The sequence below is a fragment of the Nicotiana tabacum genome, chromosome 22 (assembly GCF_000715075.1).
Source record: "Nicotiana tabacum cultivar K326 chromosome 22, ASM71507v2, whole genome shotgun sequence".
In the NCBI taxonomy this organism is placed as follows: Eukaryota; Viridiplantae; Streptophyta; class Magnoliopsida; order Solanales; family Solanaceae; genus Nicotiana; species Nicotiana tabacum.
Window position 1 is genome coordinate 164,913,421 of NC_134101.1, and position 7,471 is coordinate 164,920,891.

The window sequence follows — 7,471 nt, forward strand, 5'->3', positions numbered from 1 at the left end:
TCCTTAGGGAACTTTAATGCACCTAGACTATGAATTTGTCTATGGAATTGAGGCATTTGAGGCTCTTCGGAAACTTGGGCCTATCTGTAGGCTCCCTATAGAATAACTTCTTATTTTCTTTATTTACTTATGTAATTCATTCATATGGCATGTAATAACTTGTAAACGAATATTGGGGTAATTAGTGAAAGGGGTGGGTAGCTATATGTTTATGGGGTAATACGAGTAGAAATCATGTTTATAGGACTTTACATTTTGATCCGATTGCCTTACCAGGTAGAAATCATGCTTATAGGATTTTACATCTTGTCATGTTTATCTCACCATGTTAGAAACCATGCCTATAGGTTTCAATATTCCGTAATAGAAATCATGTTTACAAGTCTTAAAATCAGCTTCACAAATAGATGCCATGCCTATATGATATAATTTAATCCAAATTTTGCTATGACAAGTGTTTACATGTGTTCATGCCCGCAAGTTTCTAAAATCAGTATTCAACTAGATATCATGCATATAGGAGATAACACCAGAAATTCTGCCTGTCAATCTGAACTAGTTCGGTTTAAATAAACTAACAATTAGCTCACTTCTGAATTAGCTTAATTAGTGATTTATGTTTCCTGAAATGAGTTCTTTAAAAACTGCCTTAATTTGTTACTCCCTCCGTTCCAATTTATGTGAACCTGTTTGACTGGGCGCGAAGTTTAATATTTAGGGGAAGACTTTGGCCATGTCACTTAAATCTGTAGCAAGTGACAAAAATACCCTTAAAGGCCCACTGATTACCTTTTACGTGGAAAACACAGTAAAAAGAAATAAACAGTCAGAACACTCCAACGCGTCCCATTTCTTCTTACACATTAATTGAGGTGTCCTTTTCCCCGTACTTTACTCCTATATCAGCTTTAAGCTTTAGTTTCAAAGTCATAAATTAGTCTCCTTTTTTCCCTTCTCTATTTCACATTCTTGTATCAGAAAAATTAGATTTCTTCTTTCATCTCTCTCTAGCTTACTCGAAAGAACCAATTTTCAATTTGTTGAAGAATAGGGTTCTTTTATGGATCTCTCTGCAAACCAGGTTTGATGTGATGGTTTTTCTTTTTAAAAAAGTTTGTTACCTGAAAATTAGCCGCTGCTATTTCGGATAATTGAAATGATGGCGGTAAATTTTTTCTTTGTTTGTGGCGCCAAACAAATTTTTAGTTTAAGTGAAAAGCTTATGTGTCTAAATAGATTATTGCTTCTCTTTGACATTTACCCTTATTTTTCACTGTTGCATATGGAATAAAAAAAACATGAGTGATTCACAATCAAATTTAGCTACTCCTAATACAAAGAGACGACTAAAAATAGAGGAACGTCAAGCAATTGCGGAATGGCTTTTAAAAGCAAAAATGGAGGTGCTACTTATGGCTCTATAAAGCAAGCAACTATTCTGTTCCACGCTTCAAAGAGTACTGTGCGACGAATTTGGAATCAAAAAAAATTGTGTTGCTAACGGCACTACATTAGATGTGTCTACTAATCTTGCAGGAAGAGTTGGAAGAAAGCGAGTTCACTTTGACCTTAATCTGGTCAAGGAAGCTCTTCTTTGTCGCCGAACAAATATTCCATCTTTGGCTTGTGTTGTGGATATGGCAACAACAACGGTCTTTCGGCGTATCAAAGAAGGAGTCATCAGGTCACATACCAATGCCATAAAACCTTATTTGACGGAGGAAAACAAAAGGGCAAGGCTTCAATTTTGCTTGTCAATGATCGAGTCCGGTACACTTCATTCAAATCCTTTATTTTTAGACATGTTTAATTTTGTTCATATCGACGAGAAATGGTTTTTTCTATCCAAAAAATCTGAACGATACTATCTTCTCCCTGAAGAACAAGAGCCGAACCCATATAGAGCATGCAAAAGTAAGAATTTCATAACGAAAGTTATGTTTATGGCTGCAGTTGCACGCCCTAGGTATGATGAAGATGGAGTTGAATATTTTTCGGGGAAAATAGGAATTTTCCCTTTTGTTATCAAGGAGCCAGCAAGAAGAAATAGCAAAAATCGAGTTGTTGGAACTTTGGAAACGAAACCTATTTTATCTGTCACTAAAGATGTGACTAGAACTTGTTTAATTGAAAAGGTTCTTCCTGCCATTCGATCAAAGTGGCCACTTTCACGGTCAAATGGCCCTATTTTTATCCAACAAGATAATGCAAGACCTCACCTAGGTGTTAATGACGTGGAATTTAATGAGGCTACTCGACAAGGTGGATTCGATATTAGGCTATGCTTTCAACCTCCTAATAGTCCGGATCTAAATGTTTTGGACCTCTGATTTTCTAGAGCTATTCAATCACTTCAGCATCAAAGGGCTCCTTCAACGCATCAAAGGGCTCCTTCAACTATTGATGAGTTAATAAATGCCGTTGAGAGTTCTTTTAATGAGATGAAAGTTGATCGATTAAATCACGTGTTTCTAACTCTACAGTCTTGTATGGTTGAAGTGACGAAGGACAAAGGAGGGAACAACTACAAGGTGCCACATATGAAAAAGGACACACTAGAACGAGAGGGAAATCTTCCTGTTCGAGTTAGTTGTAACATTGACATTGTTAATCAAGCTATATCTCTGATTCAAAGTTGATATGCATATCGTCAAGGTTATCTACAACTTGGGAAGTTTGTTCGTGTTTTGTGGTTTTGCCCATCATGTAGCTTTGTGTAACTTCTGTTTTTGTACAGATTTGCTTATTTAAAAAGCAGCAGTCAACATTAAGCCTGTAATATTTGTATAACCTCTCTCCTTGTAATGGCTCATGTATTTAAAGAAATTATACATATTAAGTTAAAGTGTATCTAAAATTATGCATATTAAGTTAAAGTGTATCTTTGGTAATCTGTTGGTTGGCACTTTGGTATGGTTTTTTATTTGTTGAAATTATTGGTACGTTAAAGGTTTTGAAGACTTGCGACAAATTAAATAAATTTAAAATTTTCTAAAATTATTTTGCAAGAAATATTTTTAATGTTCTAACAGTCAATTAGGATGAAAATGGAGTTATTAAGAAATTTACAAATGACTGAAGGAAAAAAAATAAAGAAGAAATTTACTTGCAATAAGAAAGATCCAGGGAAACGTAAATGAAAATTTTGCCAAAGCGAAGAAGAATAGAAAATTGGAAAAGCCACGAATCAAATCAAACATGAAAAAGTTTGACACCTGTGCACAACTTTTTAAACATTGACTTTTCAACTTAATAAAAAATTCATAAATTGCTGTGACTTTTAAATCCAGTGGGTCCAGATCAGCGTTTGAAAGAAACGATAGTAAGGGTAATACGGGAATGCTAAAGTTAAATTGTTACCCAATTTAGAAAGGGTTCATTCTTTTTGGAACGGACCAAAAAGGAAATAAGTTCACATAAACTGGAACGGAGGGAATATTAGATAGCATGCCTATTGATAAGTTAGGATTTTAACATGTATTATGCCCCTACTTGCCTATGCTTTGATCATATATTGTTACAAAATAGTCCTAAAAGGCTTACAAGTTGTGGTTGATCGCAGGTTTGATCGACAAAGTGACGAAATGTCAAAGATCGGCTCAAAAAGGAGTGAAACTTGCTCAAGTATCAAAGACCAAGAAATATTGAGAAAAGAAGGCCTAGTGCGGACCACGCAAAGTGGAATGCGGCCACACTAGGTGGTTCAGAGAGTTGGTGAATCAGGACTAGAAGAAGCGCGGCCGCGGTACACATCTCGCGGTCCGTGATGAAGGTTCCGCGGCCGCACTACTCTTTTGTGTGGTCCGCGGTCATGAGGTTCAGAGAGATTGAGTTTGCAAAGCCAGTGTCATGCGGTTCGCGGTCATGGTTGCGCGGACCACGCCAGCTCCCTCCGCGGCTGCGGTCGTGGTTGCGCGGACCGCACTAGCTCCCTCCGCGGCCGCGGTCTATTCTATGCGGTCCGCGGTGTCCAAGTTCAGAGAAGCAGAAGGAAGCCCAGTGCGGCCGCGGTCCATTTAATGCGGCCCGCACTGACCCCGCAGGAGTATTTTTGTCCAGTTTTTCTAGCCTAGTATAAATAGAACATTTACCATTTTTTAGGTATTGAGACATATCAAACAACAGTTGCGCTCGTGAAAACGAATTTTGTAGCCATTTTGGCACATTTGCTTTATATTTACGATAGATTCTTGTATTTTAATTTTAGCAATTAATTAATATGCTTAGTTCTTCATCTGTTTCTTCAATTTCTTTATCTAGCATGAGTAGCTAAACCCATTAGCTAGGGTTGTGGCTCAATCCTAGTGTGGATAATTGATGGGTGTTGCTATCTAGTGTTAGATTGACTATGTGTGTTTGCTATTTGGGTTGATTTTATGTTTAATTCTAGAATTGGTGGTTGCAAACACTGATTCAAGCTTTGTGGGTTTAACTCTTCTTAAGAAAGAGAGTCTATAACCCCAAAATTGACCCAACAAGGAATTGGGATGGACTCATGAGAAATGATAGTCTCAATTAACGGGTTAAACCTCGAGAGAGTAATTACCCTACTTGAACCCTAGTTGCTTGGTCTAATTTGCCTACCCATTTGGTATAGAGAGAGTCAATTGGGCAAAGTCGCTTTCTCTACCGAGAGGTGTGAGAGTGGGTAAAATTGTGCAACGGTTATAGCATAAGCCTCAATTATGTCAATCGAACCTTAGTAACATCTACCCGTCAATTATCCACCTAGGTAGTGTCAGGACCCTAGTGCCCTTCTTCCCATTAGATACAACTCAACAATATTCTCGTAGCATAATTTAGTGTTAATTAATAGTTTTACAAAAATAGTTATAATTTGAAAACACAAAAATGTTTGAAGTGACATTAGGAGTACAAACACATCTTTAGGATAGACAGACAATCCAACTCCACTACTAGCTCCCTGAGGAATTCGATCCCGACCTTCATATCGGGTAAAAGCTATTGCGACCCGCTCCTCCTACCTTAGTGTAGCGTTGAGTTGCTAGTGATCACTTTTTGGCGCCGTGCTGGGGATGCTTACAGTGTTGACTATCTGTTTATTTAGTTTTGTGTTTTGTTTCTCTTTCCTTCGTGTTTACTAATTTTGTTTGTGTCGATCAATCAGGTACAAATGGCTCTTAATGCAAATGACCCTCTCGGCAATGTTATAGCGGGGGAGGACGTAGATGATCTAGAACAAGATGAGGTCTTACCTCAAGTTCCACGGAGACGCCAAAATGCCAATGTAAATGCAAATGAGAACAACAATATTCCAGACCCTCCTCCGGCACCGCCGAGAGTGGCTCCCAGAGTTTTACCAAATCAAGGATACGCCAGTGCTATTGTTCCTCCCCGAATTCGGGCGGGGAACTTTCAAATCACAAATGTTATATTGACCTTGCTCGAGCAAAGAGGGTATTTCACAGGCGCCTCCGATCAAAATGCCTATGAGCACTTGAAGGGGTTCATGGATACATGTTGGTGTAGTAAGCAGACAAACATGTCCGAGGATGCGTTGAGATTGAGGCTTTTCCCGTTCTCTCTTCGGGGTAAAGCATTGGATTGGTTAGAAAGGCTCCCCAATCATTCTATCACAATATGGGATGAATTGGCGGATAAATTTATTGCCAAGTTCTTTTCTCCAAGTCATATGGCGGCTCTTCGGGATGAAATTCTAGCATTCAAGCAGGAGCCAACAGAACCTTTGCACGAGATATGGGAAAGATATAGAACAATAGTGAAAGAGTGCCCTAATAACGACATGACCGAGGCTATGATTCAACAAACCTTTTATCGGGGCATCAACACCACGAATCAATGCATTGTGAACCAATTGGTCGGAGGGAACTTTATGAAACTTTCTTACCAAGAGGCATGTGATGTACTTAATGAAATGACCGACACCTCTTCGGCATGGCAAAGCCGAGCAAATGTGCCCCAAGGTGACCCTACGGTCATCCATTTGCACAAGAAATTGCACGATCATGGCCAAGCTATTGCCGAGCTTACAACAACTATGAATCAATTGGCAAGGGCACAATTGCAACTAGTCCAAAACCCGCGCCAAGTCAATGCAATGGAAGGTGTTTCTATATTGAAAAGGAGGCAAAGAAGGCAACATCCTCAAGGTAATTGTGAACAATATGACAACAACAATGATGGTGGTGGTTATTCAAATGAGTGCTATGATGATCAAAGCGAAGAGGTCCAATATGTCAATAACTACCAAGGTAATAGAGGCAACTCTTCGAATCAACAATGGAGTCCTCAAGGAAATTGGGGTAATCAACAACAAGGGGGAGGTAATTGGAATAACAACAATCAACAACAAGGTGGTGGCAATTGGAATAATAACAACCAAAATAACAATTGGGGTAATCAAAGCAACAAGGGAGTTGGAATGGTAATAATAATAATTGGAGCAACAACAACAATCAAGGAGGGTGGAACAATAGCGGGAACCAAGGCAACCGGGGGCAATGCTTTCAAAGGCCCCCCATATACCAACAACCGAACAATCCACCCCCTTTCCTTCTCAAGATCCGAGTTCTTCCGGGAGTGATATGGGGAGAATTGAAAACATGTTCGAGCAAACTATGAAAAAGAACCAAGATTCCGATGCCCAATTAGCTTCTCATAATACATCTATCCGGAACTTGGAGGTGCAATTAGGACAAATCTCTCAAACGTTGAATACTCATCCCAAGGGTACGCTACCAAGTGATACGGTAGTGAATCTGAAGGGTGGGAATAATAATCATGTGATGGCGGTTACAATAAGAAGTGGGAGAGGCGGTGATGTGAATGCCTCAAAGCAAAAGCAAGTTATGGATGAAGATGTTGAGTTGCGGGATAATGACGTACCTTTGATTGTTGATGATATGGTTAACCAAAATGTGAACAATGATGTGCGGATTGATATTGATGATGAAGCCGAGGTAGAGACTCAAGATGTCGTGAACCCGTCTAGGGAGCACGTGATTGACATGCCCGAGCCGGTTGTACCAAAGGCCAAGGCACCTTTGCCTAGGCCACCTCCAGCTTATCCTCAATGGTTAGCAAAGCAAAAGAGTGACAATCAATTCAAAAAGTTCATTGACATGATGAAGAGCCTCACAATCAATGTGCTCTTTGGTAGAGGCACTTGAGCAAATGCCGGGGTACGCTAAGTTCATGAAAGATTTGGTAACAAAGATGAGGTCGATGGAGTGTGAAACAATTAAAATGACTCATCAAGTGAGTTCCATAGTGCATTCAATGGCACCCAAGCTTGAGGACCCTGGAGGTTTTACTATCCCTTGTACTATCAGAAGTGCGGATTTTGCCAAGGCCCTTTGTGACTTGGGGGCTAGCATAAATTTGATGTCGTACTTGGTCTTCAAGACTTTGGGAATTGGACAACCTCGACCTACCTTAATGAGACTTCAAATGGAGGATCGTTCGATGAAGTGACCTTTGGGCATAATCG

General features: G+C 39.5%; 1 long non-coding RNA gene across 1 annotated transcript; it reads left to right on the plus strand.

Moving 5' to 3' along the window:
• The first annotated feature begins 1,475 nt into the window (after positions 1 to 1,475).
• On the plus strand, positions 1,476 to 2,850 carry LOC107774941 (uncharacterized). Its single transcript, XR_012705171.1, has 2 exons — positions 1,476 to 1,770; positions 1,954 to 2,850. It is a non-coding gene; the product is annotated as an uncharacterized LOC107774941 (long non-coding RNA).
• The last annotated feature ends 4,621 nt before the right edge of the window (positions 2,851 to 7,471 follow it).